Source organism: Corvus moneduloides, chromosome 2 (assembly GCF_009650955.1).
Source record: "Corvus moneduloides isolate bCorMon1 chromosome 2, bCorMon1.pri, whole genome shotgun sequence".
Lineage (NCBI taxonomy): Eukaryota > Metazoa > Chordata > Aves > Passeriformes > Corvidae > Corvus > Corvus moneduloides.
In genome coordinates, this window is record NC_045477.1 from 56,000,778 (window position 1) to 56,023,173 (window position 22,396).

At 39.4% G+C, this 22,396-nt stretch overlaps 1 long non-coding RNA gene across 1 annotated transcript in view; it reads right to left on the reverse strand.

Annotated features, from left to right (window-relative positions):
• Window positions 1-2,376: 2,376 nt before the first annotated feature.
• Window positions 2,377-22,396, reverse strand: part of LOC116439777 — a 67,729-nt gene continuing 47,709 nt past the window's right edge. The window contains exons 4-5 of the long non-coding RNA XR_004238270.1: window positions 5,940-6,030; window positions 2,377-5,174 (exon numbers count right to left, since the gene is read on the reverse strand). This is a non-coding gene — a long non-coding RNA (uncharacterized LOC116439777). The remainder of the gene's footprint in view (window positions 5,175-5,939; window positions 6,031-22,396) is intronic.

The following is a 22,396-nucleotide window of genomic DNA, read 5'->3' on the forward strand; positions in this document are numbered from 1 at the left end:
TTCAACAAATCAGAGGTTACAAGCTGAAGGAAGCTATTTCTGTATCTCTACTGAAAGTTAATGAGGCTCATGCAAAGTGTGAGCAAAGAAATGTGGTGGGAAATTAAAATCTTTCAAGAATCATTGTGTAGACATCTGGGTTTTCCAAAGTTCATTTACACTAAAGCTAATTTTCCAATGTAAAACCTTGGCAACTTTAAGCAGTAAAACATTTGATGCTGCTGATGTAACCAAGGCACTTAAAATTAAAGCTTTTCCTGTGAAATATTGTCTTAGTCCTTAATTCAGTTTAAAAAAACCAAGCAATGTATCTCACACATTTGAAATTCTGTAAAGCATTGTAAACTGCAGTTAAGCAGGAGACTGCAGATTAAATTATGGTTTGACAGGAAGCAGGTATGTGGGACATGATGGGAAGGAAGGAGGAATTTACTTCATGGAGAAATTTTGATGGGATGGGGTTACTGATGGAGTTCAAAAACCAGCCAGAAATAGCAGTGATCAGGGCACTGTGTCCATGGTGACTTTCAGACTCTTTGTGAGGCAGTCAGTGAAAGACAACTTCAAAGCTAAGCTGGATTGAAGTGAAATGATACCAGAAAAGGAGAGAGGATTATCACTTCCACACTTTTAAGTAACAGTGACACACCTCTCGAATCTTGTATATGATCAGAACTTACATGCTTAAGACAACCAAAGCAGAACAGATAATGGAAATAGTCCGCTTAAAAGCTTTTCAGGGAAGCTGCTAGAGGTTACTTCACAATTAAAACATTTGTATGACCATGTCCTCACACATGCAGTGTTTATATGAGCAGTAGTTCATGTAGGATGGGTGCTGAATTAAGACTTTGGTCACACTGTACTACTTAACATAGACTCAGTGCCCTCACCTGCAGAAGAGACTGGTCGGTCATGCCATGGCTGACATCACTACTTGGGTTCTTGGGCTGCTTCCCAGGAGGTGCTGTTCTCAATTGCCAAGGAGTGTTAGAGTTTATATATGAAGCTGAGCTACATACACCCTGTATTGTCACAGTGAGGATACAAAGCCTGGGGCAAGGAACGCACTTTGCCTTAGCTGTACTTCGAGCAGTATTGCTAAAGTCTGGCAGGTTTAGTTTTTCAAAACAAAGGCTATTTTCCTTTATAAAGGAGAATACTTAAAATATAAAGAGAAAGCTGAGATTGGCCAGACGTTTTAGCCTACTAATAAATCTTAGAGGATCTTCAGAGACCAGAAAAGAGAAATTTGACTTAACTGTCATCTAGAATATAGGCAGAGCAAAAGTCACGCCTTTGTCATGCCACGCAGTCCTTCTTGCAGCTTGTCTGCTTTCACTTTGCAGTTGTTAAAATATCCTTGTGTAGTTGTCAGCAATTGTACAGAGAAATAACTCCAGTCCCGTTCCAGTCCCTCAACACTAGACTATGACTTAGAAAACCAATTACTTCAAGGAAAAAGCTGTGGCTGTCCTAAGAGACACAAAACAAAGACCATGCTATGTCAGCCAGGCAGAATTTGCACAGCCCTGGTTTTCCTTGTTCAGCTGCTGGATGGGCAGTTTCTTAGGCTGCCCTTTGATTCCTTGACATTCTGAGGCTTTGAAAAGATATATGCCGAATTCAGAAGGAATTCATGAGAATAAGTCAAGATCACTGTCTATTAGGCCAGGTAATATCCCTGTGAAGAAGACCACTGTGGGAGACAGTACCCCCAGTGGATTTGTCCCATGGCAAATGCAGTTCCATTTTGGCAGGACTTAGGACACGTTTAAGGTTGCCCCTAAGGCAGTGCCTAACCATTTGCTCTCCAAAGTGGCTCAGCTGTGCTTGATTTCTGCTTGCAGGGCTTGGAGCTAATATGTGCTTGGTAGATCCTGGGCAGCAAATCCACCAGCATCAGGCCCCATATTAGCTGTTCCTGGCCCTCTGACCTTTCCTTTCTTTTCTCTAGCATTCATAAATAAATAAAGACAAGCCCAAGGGAAAAGAGAACCAAGACAGAAACTGCTGAGCAGAATGACTCTACTTCAAGGGTAGTAAGGGAAAGCAGAATAGTCCTTTGTGACCTTAAAAGACACCATCATTCCTTCTCACGCTTCTCTTTCCTGTCTCCTCCATTGTCCATACTGATTCTCTGAGGATCCAAATGCTCTAGATCAAACCAAGGCAATATTCTGGCAAATAGAGAGATTAAAATAGAAGAAATCCGGTGGTTTTATTGTTGGTAGTGGTTTTTAGGCTTTTTGTGATTTGGCTCATTCTGTTGATCCAGTCTGTGGCACAGCCTCCATACAATGCTACTGTGAAGAGGTTGGGGTTGATCTATATCCAATAAATTTGCCAGCAGGCAAATATTCATGCAACTGTACCTTAAAGTTGTCTAAGCAATTAACATAATTAAGATAAATTCAGACCAGTACTTCCTTACCTGCAAAAAGTTAGACTTAATTTTTCCTTTTGGAATCCTAGAACAGAAACACGCTGAAGAAAATCTTCTAGATTTTTTTCCCCAGTTACATTATTTAGTCTAAAAAAACCCAAAAAAACCAAAAAAAAACCACAAAAAAACCTACAAAACCATCCCAGGAATCCTCATATTCAGAACATCTTAATGCTCATTTCAGACCTTTGTACTCATATTACTCTGTGGCCTTTGTAAGAAACGACTGTAACTAAATTCTGTAAGAGATCTTATGAAAATAAAAGTGATTTTGCAAAACTAAAATCCCTAGGTAAGTTACTTTTACCCATTCCTTCTCAATCTCTCATAGGTTTCATTCACACACTTTCCTCTGTACTCATGAGTACCAAGACACCTGTGGCCAAGCAGTTTTGGACCATTTGTATGCAACAGGGAGGACAAAGATCATCAACAACTGTGGCCTCAACATGTATCTTGGGCTTTTGAATTGTCTTTTCTATCTTCTAGGAGTGGATGCTGTTTTGGATTTCTTGCCTTGTGATTTTGACTCACCCTTTGTAAATGTTAGGCAAAAATTCCTGAATTTCACAACTTTTATTTTCTTAGCTTGATAAGCTGTAGTCCTGTTCTTTATCCACTTGTCAGCTTTAACTTTAGTTCAGTTTGTTCACATGAAACCACAGATACTGAGCTCAAGGGTGATTAACACATTCCTCTCCTTTTAAACTTTGCTCTGCTGTTTCTTCTGGTGCCTTTGCACACACGTTTCCATTCTTACCATTCTTCTTATTTTATTACAAATTTCTACAGTGCTAATGGAGTCACTCCTAACTTGGGACATTAGAATGGACAATTAATTACAGGCCCCCAGGATGACCAAATTAATGTGGTGATAACTGGGCAGAAGCCCACTGCTTTTTTTTTGTTCAAGAGCTATTAAAGAATGTATTGAACACGATGAAATACAAAGATGAATCTCATGCCTCACTTAGCACATTATCTTTTTTAACATGCATACAACTATTCAGATAATTTGCCCTTGGTTAATGCTGTGAGTGCTGTTGTAGTCTCTTGAAAATGCATCCACACCTTCTGTACAGTATTTTCTAGTCCAGGCACACCACAGTCCTGCTCAGTTCTAGTGGAGGCAGATCCCTGCTGAAGCACTTGTGCACTCTGTTGTTCAGCCCTTTTCTGCATGATGTACAAGCAGGAGTCTCAAACAGCTCTTCTTAATCTCTGACAAAAATGCTTTCTCCTAACAGCAGGCTCATAAGCAAACAACAAAATGTCATTGTCAAAACGATTATAGTGGGATGACAGAATGCATCTCCATAGTAACGAGTGGGGTTAATGCCACCCCTTGCAGCATCACAGGCAGCCACATGAAAGTTTCTTTTCCTTTCTCAAAGAAGCACTCATGAAGATCTCAGTGGCTGCTCAACCCTGGGAGGTGGAGAGGCATCAAATGCCTCTTATGGCTCCTTAATGCCTGCCTGGAGTGGGTAGTCAGATGTAGTCACAGCTATGAGCAGCACCTGACGCTCCTTAAAATTGCTTTAAAGGAAGTAGCAGGACATAATAGTTCCCTCCATGAGCCCTCCTCTGTTCATCCTCAACAGAGCAAACACAGTCACATCCCCTGCAAAGTACACTTTGTATTTGCAGTCAGTTAATTTTAAATAATTCTGTGTTTCATTTTGGAAGTGAAATGTATTGAGTGGCCAGATGAGGATGTGGACAAGGACCTTTCCCTATCTCCCTAACCACATGTTTTATAACTAGCAATATTTTGACAGTTGCAGATCTGCTATGCTTCAGTAGCGTTGAAAACTACTAATTCCTTGAAATTCATGCAACATGAAGAGGCTAAAGTTTCAAGCCTTAGTTTAGCTGAGGTTAGAATTTTGCTCTTTAGGTGCTGTTTAAATCTGTTGTTGATCCCTCAGTTAGACTTTCAGCTAGTATAAAGCAGAGTAGCTTTAATGATTCCAGTACATCTGTGCCATTTTCTTCCCTCAGTACCTTGTCCTACTGTCTGCCTTGTTAGCTTTCTCTCAAGGCTCCTACGTCTACAAATGCTCCTTGCAGTTCCCATGACAAAGCTGGGAAATACATGCATTTAGGAGGAAACATATCCCCAGCATGCACAAGCCTCCCCTCTGAACAGCACTACCAGCCTCCAGGTGGATATTCTGATCCCAAGACATACAAACAATTTCCATAAATGTCACTGCTGGGTACCTGACTCATTCCCCCAGGAACAAAGCAGACTTTCCAAAGTAAAGCCAGGATGATGCTGAAGACTGGGACAAATTTTCTGCTAAGTACTTTTCTTTGTGCTTTTCTGTCATTATATGTTGTAACTGCTGGAAAGAAAGTTGCTGCCTTGAGACTTGATTCTCCCTCACTTTGGTAGGTACCTGCTGGGGCTAATTTGTGTGAAGCCATGGCATTATGTACCTTGAAAAGATGGTATGCTCAGGTCTCCTTAGGCTCCCAGCTTTTCTGGAGAGTGTGTGAAGTAAAAGGATTAATGGGAGTCTGAGCTCTTAATATAACTCACATTCACAGTTTATGGCTTCTCCCCTGCAATACATTATTTCCTCCCTTTCCATGCAGTTTTTCAGGCAGAGAAGCCATGTGAAGAAGATTTACTTTTCTTTCAACATGAACTTTGCAGAAGTAGAAGCAGATCGTCTGTTCTGCATTTGCAGAAATGTTTTTTGATCCATGTCAGACATAGCTGTAAAAAATAATAGAATATATCTGAACAATAAAATGTACAAGCAACACCACATAGACACTTAACTCAGTGACGATACTACTAACAAATGTCTGATATTCCTAATCTGTATTTTAAGCAATGATATTATAAGAAGACAGTAAAATATCTATACAGAGAGATTTATATTTTTAAATATGGTCTATATTGATAACAGGCAGGTTTATTTTCTAGGCAGTGATTTTCACCTTAATAGTTGTCTCATTTACTTTATGGCCATTTTATGACTGATAGTTTTGTGACTCCTATTACGGCACTGCTTCTGGATGTTAAACAATCTGATGTTCATGCCTTCACACCACTGTGAGTGCAGCTCATCATTTTCATTAGGAAAGCAGTAGTCTTAGAGATGGACCCTTTTACATTACTTCTACCCCAATTTCCTGATGGTAAAATTATATATGCTTATCTTGATTCTCTGCTTCTGTTTCTGCCCATTCACACTTACTGAACGTTACTGAACTCACTTAACCTTGACTTAACCCCACTTATTGAACTGACCAATTTCTACCTAATTTGACAGCACGTTTGACATGTACAAGTATTAAGTTTTTCATATCTTCACGGACGTTGACAGCTGGATACGCGAGAATCATCACTTAGTAACGTCTCAGGGTACAAGATGAAGAATTCACATGTGACCCCTTCTGCCTGGAACCAGCCAACCAACCCACAAGTGCATGGTACCTCCAGCAGCATCACTGCAGTCATTGATTTTATACTCACCTCTCCATAAATCCAGAAACAGGCAAACTTGAAGAAATGTTTGGGGTAAATGAAGTGGGAACTGGAGGAAATAAAGGTGGGTCCGGGACGGCTGAAAAGGGAGACAAAGGAAAACAGAAAGGACATGAAAATGAAGGGAAGAGTGAGAATATGGAAGCATTGTAGGGGCTGGCTGGAAGTTGGAAAGATGGGAAAGATGAGAAAGATGAGATCTATTGTTCTGGGTCTGATTAAGGATTTGGGGGAGACAGGATATTCCTGGGGAAAGGCGCTTATAAAATGAAGCTGGAAACCTTATTGCAACCTTATTCATGTTATTAATCAGATTCTTCCCTTGAGTCTGCCTTTCCAGGAGGCAAAGTTTGAGGCTATGTGGAACAGATCCTGAGATCTTCCTTTCACAAAAAACCTATTCTATTTGAAGCATTGTATTTCCTTTTTAAAGCTGTGATAGAACTGAACACTCAGGCTGGCTCCCATGGCTGGTCCAAGAATGCTGACTTTTCACATAATCTTGGTATTGTAGTGCTTTGTTGGATTTTGTGCTTGTGAGTCAATGAAACAGTAATTTATCATCTGTTTTTGTTAACATATATTAGTATACAAAGAAGAAAGAACAGAAATATTTTCAAGAGAAGGGAGAAAGCATATTGTGAAAGTAAAATGTAAAATTGCAGCCAGGCTAACCCTTGTTTGTGAGATTCTCCAAGGAAGCATTTTGTGCAAGCATGAAGTGTTCCCAGAGCAACACATCAGAAGCTTTTTAGGTGTTCTGAGTGATGGAGTTGCAGTGACATTTAAAAAACAGATGCATGGCAGATCATCTTTATACTGTTGACTTAGGAACTAAAAAACTTCCCAGAAAAGGTTCTGAACCAGAAGGGCTCAGAAAATTATTCGAAAAATTTAGTAGCAATAGATATGGTCTGAAAAAACATAATGAGTAAACACAGAAGACAGAAACATTAATTTAGACTAACTGTAATCTGTCACACCAATTATTAGTGCCTATACTCCCATTTTAGTAATATAATCACAATTCCTGAATAAATTTTTTTCTCCTAAACAAACAATTCATGTGGATCCACATAATTGTGTCATCTAATTATAAGTTTAGCTTCTCCAGGACCTCTTATTTGGTACTCTGTTCAATGGTAGAAGTGGGACACAACTTACAGAAACATATTGGAAGAGGAGAAGTAAAGGAAAGGCACAGAAAGAGATATCTTGCCTCAGTGGTATCAAAAAAATGAATTGACAGGAAGTGCTAGCAGACAACAACATAGGCCTGGCTTCTTATACATAGACCTTTATTCTCATCCAAAATTGCTTCAAGTAAATAAAATTTGAAGGACATGCTCTCAAGAAGTACACCTTTTACTTTTCAGCCATCTCTGTGTGATGTTTATTGGCCAATGTCCTCAGGGAGTTTTGAGGCAAGGCTGGAATGATACCAGCTCATTCCAGTCAGCCAGGCATAACACTGCTCGAGAACTGTCTCCCCCAATTCTGAAAGAAGGATTTGGCTATCTGTGAACTTAACCCAATTTTCCTGACAGGCTGAGAAAACAGAGAGGGCTTGGAGCCCTATGTTGCTGCACTTGGGAGCAGAACAAAGTGCACTGGTTTGGGTTTAGTTCAGGTTTGGCTACTTTTTGTGTGCTTTTCCACTGTTCCTTGATCTCCCTTCACCACTCCTAGGAGTTTTCTGTATCTCAGAGCCCCCAGATCTGACTGAACCTGACCTTAGGGGACCTATGAGCCTAGTATCAGCTAGAATTTTAATCTGATGCACCCCACTGACACTGACAGTTTTGCTGGGGTTTTTTTTTGTTTGTTTGGTTTGATTTTTGTTTGTGTTTTGTTTCTGTTTTGTTTTGGTTTGGGGGTTTTTGGTTTTTTTTTGTTTGGTTTGGTTTGGTTTGAGGATTTTTTTGTTTGTTTGTTTGTTTGGGAGTTTTTTATTTGGGTTTTTTTGTTAAAATTTTTGTCTTTATTCTCAACTGAAGAGAAAAGAGCTGGATACGCAAGCAGGTACTGAAGCACAGAAGAGAGGAAAAAAAGCATTAATTTCAGATTGTTCTTGAGCACTCTGTAAGTCCTATTTTGCATGTTAATGTGGGACTTTGGTGAAAAAAAAGCTTTGTGCTGCTCCTCAGCACTAGGAAAGTTCACCCATGTCTCTGTCACCTGCATGAACATCTCAAAGTGTCTTGAGAGTGGTCAGAAATATCTGGGTGAAAGGAAAAATTGTTGTTTCATGGCATTAGCAAAATAATCTCCCCATTTGTACAGTGTGTGTTTTGTACATAAATCAAAATGACCCTGTGCTGTGACAAATCTGGAACAGAAAGTTAAAGATGTCTGATAGTACTGCTGCACCTAATTCCCCTCCAGATTTTGCAACTGTGGAAAGCTGGCTTCTGCTCTGTTCAGCTTGAGGATCATAGACTTCTGAGCTACCTCTTCCACTTCTTTCTCACCTTGTCTGACTTTCCATCAAGAAAAAACTTCCCTTATTACACCAGGGATATTCTGTGTAAACAACTCCTAATATTCACCTTATGTGTGTCCAGCAGTAAGTGCTTAGCAAGCTGTACTTAAACCCCTACAATGGCGTGTATTATTAACCCTGTATTTTTTCAGAATTTTGATATGCAGGTTTTCCCTCTACTTCTTCCTAATTTGCCTCTGAATGTGATCCAAAAAGGCTCAGAAACAGCTGAGCCACTTGGCTTCAGAATTTACTTTTTATCATGAGACCCTTCAGACCATGCAAAAAGAGGATTTATCACGAATCTACCTTACAAGTTTTTCAGAGCTCTGAAAATCATTTTTGAGGCATGTCTTTCTCACTTAGACAGAAAGAAGAAAATGTGGATGTTCTTCTAAACTAGAATTCACATTCAACGTGATAAATGCACTTTGTGCTGGCATTATGCCATTTTAACATGTGGGATGCAAGTACTTTGCGGCTTAGGCAGACCACTGTGAAGAGGCTGATTCCCAGCCAGGGACACAGGAAAGCTGGTCTCAAAGGCTCCGTGCCTATACTTAGTGATGAATAGGAAATGAGATTCTCTAATCCATCCATCTCTGATTTGGGTTACTTTCCATATTTCTAGTCACCTTGGGCATGTTTGAAGAGTGTTCATTATAATGAAATGTCCCACTTGCACTCACATGTATTACTTTGCAATAGAATTACAACAGTTAAGGACACCTGGTTATGCTCCTTAACAAGTCTTCTCAGCTCATCTGAATTTCTGCAAGCTGATCAACTGGTCTGAAGGTCATGTACATCAGTCTGTGACACAACTTGTAAAGGGACAGCAGCAACTGCTGTCAAATACTGAGATTATAGAAGTTTGTGGAACATTAGGGGATTTTTTTCTTCTCAAGGAGAGAAGGAAAAAAGCCTCTTAATCTCCTATTTCTAATGTAGGCTGGTGCTGGCACTCACTATTGAAATAAGCTAGAGACCCTCAGCAAATGCCTCATGTGAGTGAAATCAGGCTTCCTTCTGGCCCCATAGCCTGCCCAAAGACACCCTTGCTAGAAGTGACCTAAAGAGCTGCTGGAAGAAAGGGATCAGATATCTCTAACAGGGAAGTCTGTTGAGTTAGTAAACACCTCTGGTTAGGATAAAACTGTGAGCCCTTTATTATTGTTCTCTTGAAGATTCATGAGGAGACCTTCCATACATAATAAATGTGAATATTTTTACTAAAGATATAGTAAATATTAAATATATTTGCACAGTAAAAGAAATAATGTCAAGCCACCAATACATATCATCTATTAATCTTGATTGCTTACATATCTGAAGTGCTTGCTTTTCCTTCTCCTGCCTTTGGTGCTAACATGTCTTTGTGCATTATTTCAGGTGACAGAGAATTACTGTAATTCTAAAAGTAATTTATTATCTCCCAAGAGCAACGGTCATTTTAATTTGGAACAAATAAATGTCAAATAGTGGATGATGTACAGGATAATAATTCATGGGCAGCCAGCCAGAGGAGATAGCTGTAATTACATTCAAGTTCAGGATGACACAGACACCCAAAAGATGAAAATCTGAACGTTCTGAGGCAAGTTATCAGAGTTCATTTTGCTGCAGGATGTGCTGTTATCTGATCCCCTAATCCTGCCTGTGCCCTGAGCTCATCTCATGAAAGAAGAAAACCCACAGGAAGAGGGGTCCTACAGAAGTCCCTCTTATCTGAGAGCCCAGCAGCCACCAGGCTAGCTTTGTGGAAGGGACATGATTCATGCCCAGTGGAGCTGAAGCAGGTTCCAGCAGAAGAGAAGCTTCTTGGTGTCTATGGAAGCAAATCCATTAAGGAGAGAAGCATGAAATGCTCAGGAGAACCAGAGCTCTTCCCAGGACAAAACTTGCTGGATAGTGTGGGACACATAAACACACCCTGTACTTCCACTGGTCTGCTTGTTTTTTAATCTGCAGCTTCACTCAGTTCACTAAGACACCCAACTGCAGCTTTGATAGACAGGTATTCAAGAGTCAGTGGAAAGCAAGGCTTCCTTGCAGCTGACAATCTTTGATTAAGCCAAATAATTCTCTTGGATTTGTTGACTGTATGTGGATTCATTGACTGTGTGCTCAGTGCAGGGGTCTAAACCCAGGCATTTTCAGTGCCACTTGGGATACACCCAGGTGTCTGAGACACCCCACTGGATCTGCCTCCTTATGACAGATATGGTAGAAGACCTTCATACCTTTGAATTTACCTTTGTAAAGCACGAATAATGTCAGGAAATAAGCTCTTGGTACCCAGGGCATAAAAAGCATTCTTAAAAAACATTAATTTTCTCTGATGTGCTATTCTCTTTTGCTCCTCCTTCTGCACAAGTATCTAATGCTTGTCAGTGCCACAGACCGTCTCCAGAACGAGACAGTTGATTTGCCTAATTCAAAAAGGTGAATGTTATGTCATATAGCCATGTTACTACAGCTGTAATAGATGCCTACGTCCTATTATTAGAGCTATGGAAGGGGATGAACTGGAAAATGCAGGCTAAGATAGGGCTTGCTCAGACATTTGGAGGCTTTTGGATTTGGGAAAAAATGAGCAGTTGTTTATTATATTACCTCACTATACAGAGAAATGCTATTTGTGAGGCTTATCTGAACATCCAAGATTTCTCACTATTTAAGGATGTTCTGGTCTAGATTTTCATTTGGCCCCATTCATAGCCACAACTTGAGCAACCTATTAATTTTAATGAGTAATTAACAGAAAAAAACCAGTAAAAAATAATCATCTGTACACATGTAATAACAGGAGATAATTCTTTAGGCGCAGAAGAAGCTTTTCAGTAAACCTGACGAAAAACTCACTTTCATATTGTGGAGGAAAATTAAGAATTTCTGGCTTAAGTGAAGCAAAATCCAACTTTCACAGATTTTTTTCCTTTTATTAGAAGTATGTATATTACATGTTTGACCTATTGACAGGACAACAGAACTCTGCACATGAATAAGTAGAAAACTAGTAGAAAACTGCGAAGTACTAAGCAGATGTTCTGCTGACCTCTTCCCACTGGAATCTGCTAGCTGAGCTGCTTGGCTTATTCTCTCTTTCAGCCATCAATAAATCAGTATATCAAATAGGTGGCAACAGAGGAAGCTTTTAACTAAGCAGTCAGAAATTTAATTGCAGAAGTTGGGATAGTTAAATGGAACCACATGTATTGCAGAAGGACTTAAACTTAATCCCGAACAAGTTTTTATAATGTTCATCATTATTTACTTGGCATTCAGCACTTGATAATATGACACTAGGAAAAAAGGATTTGGGATAAACAGGGAATGAATATCTTAATGCTGAAGTTCATTAGGCTAAGGAGTAATGTTCTAAAGAAATAGTATAAGTTTTATATTTTAATGACACAGAAAATGCCTAGACAGAACACCAGAAAAATGGAGACAAAAATTGAAGTTCCTTACCCGGGCACACCAAAAGAAAAGGAAACTTTCCACATGTGTGAACATGATAATCTAGTAAATTATTTTAATCCCTAAATCCTATGATACTCTTGTCAATAAAATAGTTGTCAATTAACCACGTGGCTAAAAGTTGTACTGGATATGTGCCTATCTGATGCCATGAATATTCACTATGTAGCCCTAGAAAGTATCACAATCTATCCTGCTTCTCTTCACCAATACTAAATAATCCCTGTAGTATTGTAAATGTGGAGGGGTTTTTACTACTTTGAGTTTCATGCTAATTTGTGTCATGCTCTTGATTCAGACCATATTAGCAGGAAATCTTTTAAATGTGCCCTGAGGGAACTAATCTGCTTTCGCATTGTGCGCTAGGTCGTACAGCCCCAAAAGCGTTCAAACCACAAAACCACCACATTAAGATTCAGTGCTGCATAAAATTGATTTTGTAGTCTGAAGCAAAGCTGGCCAAGGCTTCTAATCATGAAGGCATTTCTGAGGCTCTATCACCTGGCACACAAGCAATCCTAAGACGGTATATTTAACAGGTATCATATTTGCATACTTGTCAGTTGTTGCCCTTCTGCTTTGCTCATTGAGCTTCAGCTGACTTGGCACATCTGCTTTTCCTCTTACTGCAAGCATTTTATCCAAGAGAGTGTCAAAGCTTGTGTTACTGAGGAAGACTCAGTGGGAATATTTTCGAGGTGCTGAGACCTAATAAAACATTTTTGAGAGTACCATCAGTTGGTTGCTAATTCAGGAAACTTTTATTATGAGTAAACAGATTACAACTTGAAGTTTGCTCTTTCAGTGTTAGACATTCCAGATTGAGACTGTGTGCTGGAGGACTGTGAAGACTATCAGACCACCATATTCAAAATGGTTTTCTTTCTCAGAGGAAGGATATCTTTGTTTGTTTCAAGGGGGCAAACCTTGCCTATGACTCATCTGTGTCTCCTCTCCCTCTATCCTATGAATTCAGGCACCTCATTAAGTGGAGAGGAGGAATTCTCATGCTGAGCGGAAAGGGATTTCAGGGCTAGGAAAGTTACTCTAAAAGTTGTTTTCTTGTCAGTCTTTTATCTTCTTCAACAATTACAGGGTATGGAAATAGCTCAGGACAGCACAAGAGATGGATTTTAAATCCTGATGTTGCTATAGCTGCACAGAAGCCATCACTTTATGCAAACATTCCCTTTCAGTTGATTGAACTATGTACAGAGGCAAGTACATGGAATGTTGGTAAAAAAGTCAGAACTTGACCTAAAAAACTCTTATATTATTGGCCATGAGATAATATAAAGAGCTCCAGAATTCTCTTGCAATGAATTGCTAGATAACTGTCACAACACAATTAACATCTTACTTTTATTCATGCCAATTTTTCAAACCTGAATGTTTTTATTACTGACTTCAGGCTTGCAAAGCCTGTGTCCTGAGGTATAAGGAAATGAAAAAACTGTTAATAAAAAGGCAATAAATCCTCCTTGCTGAAGGAACACTCCCTTTCTGTATTTCCCTGAGCTGCAGCAGCAAGTCTCTTTCTCCCCTTTTGTACCAAGCCCAGTATTTAACTAGCAGCCTGCTACAGATCTTTCTGTGGTGTGGCATGAATTGGGGAGCCCTGAAAAATGGTCAAACCCCTGTCATGTCCTGTCTGCTTGTGCTCCTCTTTCCCCAGGAGGAACACAAGGTGAATTGTTCCTCCATTCTTCCTCTGCATCACCCCTCTGGTGATGAGGGGTGATGAGAATGAACCTCATCATGGTTTATAGAGAAAAGCATACAAGGTTTAAGCATAGGGTTGGACTCAGTACTAGAAGATGTACTCCTGAGATTTACAGTGATGAAGGTTGGAAGAGACCACCTGATCTAATGTGATCTATTTCCTGAGCCAGGAGCTTTGATACTGTTACCTCCATTCTAAGCTGGATCCCTTGGGACTGATTAAACACAGTCTTTGAGAAGGCCATCTCTCCTTGGCTGCAAAAAATGAAGCGACAGAGAATTTATCATCTCCTTTTTACCCTGTGGCTTATCAGCCTCCCTGCTAGAAGTTTGTGTCTAATTTCTGCTTTGAATTTGGCTTCACTTCCAGCCACTAGCTCTTGATGTGCCTTTCTCTGCTACATTAAAGAGCCATTCAGTAACTGGTATTTACTCCCCATGAAGGTTCTTACATGCTATAATCAAGCTGTCTTCTAATCTGTTTGATAAGATAAACAGATTGAGCTCTCACTGTTCTCTCTTTTTATTTCCCCTTCCCGACATCAAAACATATCTGTGGCTTATTTCTATATCCTTTGTAGTATTTCAACATCCCTTTTAAAATGTTGACATCAGGACTGTATACATTATTCCACATCAGTCCCAATAATGTCACACAGAAAGAAAAGGCAATTTCCTCCTCCTACTCACTATTCTGTTGTTTATACTGACAAGAATTGAATTAGCACTTTTTGCCTCTGTATCATACAGGAGCTCCTGCTACTCCATTTCCTCTTAGAAGACAATGCTATTTTCAGTCAGTGCTTTCCAGGGTACAGAAGACCTTTCTGCAAGAGTGGTTTGCACTGCCTGCTTTGAAATGAACAATTCTGTTTGTCTGGGATTTACCCAACCATACCAGTAGATGAACCTCTTTGTGGTTTTAGCAGTCCTGTTACTCTTGCCAGTATTTAGTGTTGCATCACTAGGGATTTTGTATTAGATTCCTAAAAAAGTGAGACTATTAAACACCATGAAATTTCTCACCGAACTCTACAGAAGCTCCTAGAAATAGTCCTGTCTGATAAAGACCCCCAATGACAATTTTTTCAAGGTCTTTGAGACAGACAAATATTAAGTTACTCATTATTTACTTTACTGATGCCCTAGAGAGCTCCTTTGCTTCTTCACCCTGTTGTGTGATACTAAACTGAACAATTTGTGGAGGTCTGAATAATACCACACCTGTTCAATTGCCACTGCCAGCAGAACTTGTAATCTCATAAAATAATGAGGACAGGGTTGTCTGAAAATAGCTAGATCCTTAAGGTATATTGACTGTCATTAATTACTTACATTCACTGTGTACTTATTCTTAGGTCAGCTGGTCTGCTACTTTGCCTGTAGCACATGTACTTAAATGGCTGTACAACTTTAAGGTCATTCCACTGAACATTTGAATATTGGCACAGGAGAAGCACTTTCAGGGTCTTGCACACTTCAACTGATATTGCAAGGTTTAGTGGGAAATTGCTCTGCTTACAAATGAAAAATATATTTATCATCTCTTGATTGCAAGTAGTGTAGGACTGACAGTTACAGGAATATATGTAATCTACATTCATTAATGTCCCAGTTTCAGATGGGATAGAATTTTCTTCCCAATACCTGTGTTTTGGATTTAACATGAGGACAACATTGATAACACACTGATGCTTTAGTTGTCACTAAGTACTGCTTACCCTAAGTCAAGAACTTTTTCAGTGTCTCATGCCCTGCCAGTCAGCAGGGGCACAAGAAGCTGTGCAGAAACATGGCCAGGACAGCTGACCCAAACTGGTCAAAGGGATATTGCATTCCATAGAACACCATGCCCAGTATATAAATTGGGGGCAGTCTGTCCACAGGGGCTGAACACTGCTGCAGGATGGGCTCAGCATTGGTCAGTGGGAGGTGAGCAATTGTATTGTGCATCCCTTGTTTCTCTTGGGTTTTAGTCTTTCTCTTTTTCCTTTCCATTAGTGGTGGTGTTGTTATTAATAACATTAATGTATTTCAATTAATAAACTGTTCTTATCTCAATGCACAGGTTTCAACTTTTTCTGTTTCTCCTCCTCATCCCACTGGGCAGGGAGGGAGAGTGAGTGAGCAGCTGTGTGACACTTAATTGCTGGCTGGGGTTAAATCTCAACAATTAAACAAGTCAATGCAACATCCTTCAGCAACACACAATTCATAATTCTAAGACCTCACTCTGCTCTTTCTGAACAGGGTCTGTAACACCTTTTTTAGCATCTTTGCATTTTCAGCACCATTATTAAAATTCCCATCTAGTATGTAATCTATACCAGTGCTAGGGCTTCTTTTGTTCCAAAAATATCAATTCCTTGATACTGTCCTCTAACTCAGAGAGATATAGACATTTCCTGATGCCTACCACTTTTTATTGGTTGCATATTCTTGTGAGGTATTTCCTGGTTTAGCAGCGACATTCATGAAAACAAATTTCAGGACCCCACAGAACCTCATGATTGGACCTATTCTTTGAAGAAGGTGATGAATGATAGCACGTCACCTTTAAATATATACTAAAATTATCAGACAAGCACTAAAATCTGATGCCTCTGCATGTTTTGTGCAAGGAGCCACAGCAAATGCTGGGTAACTTAGCCATCTTGTGACAGAGACTTTAGCTAATCTGCAACATGTTGCCACACAGAGTTTTTAGCATACGACAGGAGCTTAGACAACTGACTTAGGCATAGACATCTGAATTAAGGTGTTTTGGACATGGACAGCTAAATTAATGTGTCTTGATTTTGAAGTGAATCCCACGCTTCTGGTTCCTTCATGACAACCTGGAACTGAGCCTTTTCATTTTCTTCTTTCTTTCATTATATTCATTTTAGAATGTTGTCATCTCGTACTGAGTTAATTGCCAAGATAGGCTAATCCTCTGAGGCAAAAGTGATCTCTGTAGGCCCTTAAAACTTTTCAGTCTCATAGTGATGGTATGGTTTTTTTGCTTTCAGTTAAACCACTCATTCTCAACATGTTTTGAAGCATTTTAATACCTTACTTTTACCCTCAAGAGTAAAGAAGTCTTAATTTTACCCTTTTTTGTCTCTACTCAGCCATGCAGTAGCACTGCAGATGTTGAGGCAAAGTCCCATCCTTTAAAAATTCCATTCTGCCTTTGTACCACAGCATCAGATGTAGCTCAGAAAAAGACATCTATCATTAAAAGAGAAGTCTGGGCTTCAGTCCATAAGGCCACTGATTTAGTAAAGCTTTCTTTGACACAGTCTGACAATTCTTCAATTGTCAAACCATAATTTTCAAATTATATCATATAACAACACGACTGAAGAAGGGTTAAATCTATATCCATTTGATCTTCTTGACGCTGAAAACATCTTTTCAGTTTCTCATACCAGGCCTCAATCTTGTGAGTGAGAATCTACTAATAACCCATTAGACAGTGCACTTTTTCTCTCATTAAACCTCCTTTTTTGGTGCTTTTTGTTCCCATTAGCAAGACAAGAACAAAGAGTTGAGCTTTGTACTTGATATGCCGTGAAGTGTCCTGTGCAGCCACTCGTATTTCCTGCAGATTTTGATCCCTGTGCCTTGAGACTGCCTTCATCCTCTTAACTCTCAAACAAGCTATGTCTTCTGTATGATGAGATATCTTGACCTAGACACCTATGCTGAGCTACAAGAGTGGAGATACCTATTTGAATTTTTTGTGCTTGGGTCCCCTCAACTCAGGACTGAGCTCTTGGAAGGTCGGGATATGAAGCTGAAAATAAAGTGGGACAAAGAATAAGGATAAGTTGGGAATATGATAACACAGATTGTGAGCAAGACCTGGTTTTGCAATTAGTATCCCTATTGCTATTGAGGGCTGAAAGTTTTGTGATCAACCAAAATATGTTGCAATACTGGGATCACATGCAATACAGCTGCGTGTAAAAGTGGGCTGTCACCACCCAGATGAAATGTATACCCTGTTGTCTTACTGCATTTTCATAAAACAAGGTATAACCCTAACTTTTCATTTACAAGCAGATTGACTGGTCATGTACATTGAATATGCCATGTGCATAGGAAAGAAATTTCAGCACAAGGCCCTGTAAGATGGCACCTGTTTCCAGCTCTTTCACATAAACTTTCTACCTCTGGAAAATACACTTTGGCAATATAACTTCTACCTTGGCCTTGAGTAAAACTGCACTCATTTGTTATTCCCTAATCCTGCATTCCTCAGAATCAGTGGGACTAATGATTGGCGGAGTTTAATCCATAACTTTGTGTTCATACTTCAGTTATGCAGTTCTGAAATTATATTTTAATTCTATGCCATATCCATCAAGTAATTCTGCAGTAAACTACAGGTAAATCTCAACTGAGGGCTATTTCCAGTGAATCTCCCTAACAAAAATATTTATCCAGCAAGTTCCTCTTGACTCTAATGGAGAAGTCTCTGTTTCTCTGTCCCTAGGAGGCAAAGTACAAGTCAGAAAATGCATTTGAGGAAAAAAAAAAAAAAAAAGAGATCATAATCACTAAATGATTGGTTAAATAGATATATTTGACTATCTGTTCTTCATTTCTGTTTTATTATCTCCATAGTCATAAAAGAAAAGTTGTCAGTGTAGTCATCTAACCTTCCTTGCTACATTGACAAAAATGGTGATTCTGAGGCTTCAGCTGAGTCCACACTTGAATTTTGCTTCAAATGGCAAATTTACTTCATAATTAGAAGTGCTTCAAAATCCCCTTACCTTTATGATTGCGAAATAGGTTCTACATTCCCTATAGAAATGGATGGTAATTAGGAGAACTCTAAACCTCCCAATTACACAGAATCAAAGTTTACACTCTTGCTGGAGGAAACATGCCCACATGCAAGGACACTGATTAACATAAAATCTCTGTCAAGTGTTTTTAATCTTTTATTCATTATTTGCAGGAGTCTGGTAAGTCAGACCTTAGAATTTTCATTTTCCATTCCAGGGGAAAAGGCAGACTTACTCTCTGCATTTCTTACCGAGATTGAGAATAGTTCTGATTTTTTCTCACTTGAGTCATAACAATCTTTGAGGATTAAAAATTAATGAAATTCTGATTGATAGTGTTTATACATGCCTACAAGTGAGCCTCATCACAACTATTTTTCACAGATTTAAGGCTAATAATGAATGATTCAAAGGTAACAATCATGACTTCTTACACCTCAGCCATGGTGCCTGGGAGAAGGAAGGGACTCATCCTTGTGTTCTGCCCATTCTTCACCTTTCCTTCTTTTCTTCTATGCTGGAAAAACTGCTGTTTCTCTTTAATTCACCCCCTGCTAATTTTTTGTTATTTGCACTTACTTGTCTTTTCTACCCTTCATCCAGACCTGCTGCTGTAACGCTTCTCAGGCAACACGAAATTGTGAAAAATGGATTCATGCTGCTTCACACCTTTCAGCACAGTTTTTAAACAAGAGAGAAATCAAAACAAAAGCTCTTTTTCAAGTGAAAAAAATCTGGGTAAACTATTTACATTTCTTTCTTATCTTTTTATTGTTCATGCAGGTTCTTTCTCCTCTCTTAACTCCCTCTCTTGAATTTCTCCTTTCTATCCATAATAACTTATATTTAAAACTTAGGAAGATAAATTGCCCAAACTGTTGGGCTTGTTCATGGGAATGACTTTGCCAAAATAAACTATTTTTCAGCCATTTCAGAATACAAATTATTCAAGCCACATTTCAAGGCCTGGCCAAAATCCAGCAGGATGTTTGTAAGAAAGTAGTCAGACAGATCCTCTGCTCTAAGCAAATTCCAGTAAAAGAGAAAAAGAGAAGTAAAAGAGTTGTTTGAAAAAAGGTACCTCCAGCAGCATCTCTATCATCCTTCCTGAGATCATTTCCTTATGCCATTTCCTCCCCAGAGACTCATGGAGCGAAGACCTTCCCTCTCCAAACTCTTGAAGGTGGAAATACTGAAAAATCCACTCTTACTCCACGATGATGTATTGGGTTAATCATGTTGCAGTGATAAACTGTGACAGACATAAGCTCTTTGTCATAGTCCATTGCTATGTTGTAATATTTTCAACCTATTCTTAGGCTTCCTTGTGCTACTGATGCATTTTAATGTAAACTCTTCCTGTTTTAAAATTTATACTGCAGTTCTGGCCTGTATCATGGTGAGTGACACATGGTTCCAGGCTCTAACCTGAGAGAGTTTATAGTCTATGTATGAAAGAATTTATACTTCAGGTTAAATATTTCAGCTGTAAATTCTGTCTCAGCGTCCTTCAGGCACCACATCGACACACAATTGTGTTCTCACCACCACTGTTCTCTAATTTCTTTGTGCTGTAACTTTTTGAACAGAGTAGAGAGATGTGACAAACCACATCTTCTTATAAATAAATATAGCTGATGCTGTTGGATGGAATGAAACCTGTGCACCATGCTGTCTTTTTTAAGGGTTTTCTCCTGCAAAATTAAATTTCCTTATAAATTGCACAAATTTGGCATCAAGAAAAAAAGTCTAGAAATTTGGCTCTCCTGCTGCTTCCCTGAAGTGCTGAACGATTAGCTTTTCCTGTGGTGGCGAAAATAGTGTGTGAAAACTGGCTTAACTTTGTCAGGGAAACCCCTGAGCTGTTGAAAGAATCAAAGGAACCCTCCACAATCAAGGGAGTAAGCCATGGGCTCTGCAAGCAAGGACATCTCTTTCCAAAGGTAAAAGGAAAGCACCATAGTGCTCACCAGAGAAAGGAAGTTGCTGTGAGGATGCTCAGTAACTGTAACCAACTTCATTGCAGTCAGTGAACAAATCACACTGAAACCTTTTGTTGGGGCTGACAAGAAAGGGCTGAGGAATGAGTAACCAGGATCTGCTCTAACAGATAGCACAGACATTAGGCAGGGTCCCTGTCCCATCTCTCAGCATCTGAGAAGATGAAGCCCATTATCTCTGAGCACCCTTAGCAGACAGAGTTCCTCCACTCAAGCGTTTGAAGCTTTCTGCAAACATGTGAAAGATGACACAGACAAAACTAAGGAAAGTGCAACAGAATGTGCTGTGTAAACAGCAATTGTATCCTGATCCTTTGAGAAGGCTTAGCAGAAGTCCATCTCATGCCTTTCACCTCTATCTTAATGATGTCTGTGAGGCAAAGGTCCATGAGTGGTTTTGTGTTTTCTCTTCACTCATAGTTTTGATCAATTGTAGCAGCTATCCACATCCCTCTAAAGAGGACCTGGACCCTAAGAATCCTCTTCCCTGCTCCAGCATGAAAACACCACCTTCAAAACACTTCAGTATTTCACAGTTTTTGATTTAAAGTTTATCTAGCTCTTCTCCAGTGGTCTGCATCCTCCTCAATATCTCTCAGATCACAGAGAAGGCCTCAAACCACGAAATTTTGCCACAGAATAAAAAATCTTCTCTCAGTCCTTCTGGGCATCTGTCATGTGTCTGAAATATAACAGTGACTAGGGAAATTCTGAGTACAGAGCCTAAGCTGAAAAATCTCTCTATAGGAGTTCTTTTCCCTTTCGATCATGTGGGGAAGTACCACAGTGATCGTAAAGCAAATATTCAATTTGCATTGCCATCTACAATGCCAGTAATTAACTCAGTGGCTAATTTGTTGTTAGCTGCAACTGATGGATTCAAGATGAAACTTGTGCTTGTTTTGCAATGAGCTGGTCTTTGGTATACTTCCTTCTTGCACAGAATCTGAATAATTTTACACAAATGCCCATGTATATAAATTCCTTAAAGGGCAAAAATGAAATTTTGCATGCAGAGATATTCCCACATTTCATGAAATCTGACATGTTTCTATTGCAGCTTAAATTTCAAGTTATAATTATTACTGAATGCCATGGATCCTCTTTTCCTATTCCAGTAGAAAATTCTGAATGGCTTTGAAACACAGAAAGCAATGGAAGGGAACTCAGTTGCCATGAACAACCCAGAATTTGTCTCCTCTTATTAAAGAGCAAAAGTGGGTAGCAATAGGAATTTTAGAGGTCAGTAATACTCAGGGTCAGGAAGGGGCAAGACCTTCTAAACTTACAGGAGGAGGCTCTTGATCCAACTTTTCACAGTATGACATTTACTGGAGCATTGGTTTCCTCCTCTTTCCTATATACCCCTAAGATAATTTTATAAACAGCCACATAATTTGAGCTGTACCAGCAACCTCCCCTCTGCCCGAGGTCAGAAGGAATCCAAGAGAGGGCTGAGTGGGTTCAACCAGAATTATTCCCAACAGCTTGTGGATCCAGCGGTTCAGATGTGCTGAGAAAACACAGAGAACAATTACATTTGTGCCAGAGTCTTGCATCCCATTGCAAGAGCGGGTCATGAGATGTTTTCTCTTTAAATGCCACTTGTGCCTTACAAATTAATTAATAGAGGAATTTGCTTGCACTCCAGTTGTTCTCTTCTTTACGTAAGTGACCTTAGAGGGTTGCATAACCCAGCACAACACTGTGATTCACTGCAATGCTCTACCATATTTAGTCTTATTAGCAGCTATTTGAGAAATGCTGCTGCTCACTCTGGAGAGACATCATTTATAGTGCTATATAAAGGTCTCTATATTTTTCCCTCATGAAAAGGATTACGGCAGCATTCTTATCTGTAATGCAATCCAGAATAGGAAAGACTCATTGATTTTTGAGGAGGCGTTTCCAATATGGTGACCTGTTCCGTACTTTCATTTGAAGTGTAATTATAGAACAAAATACTAGGATTGGAAG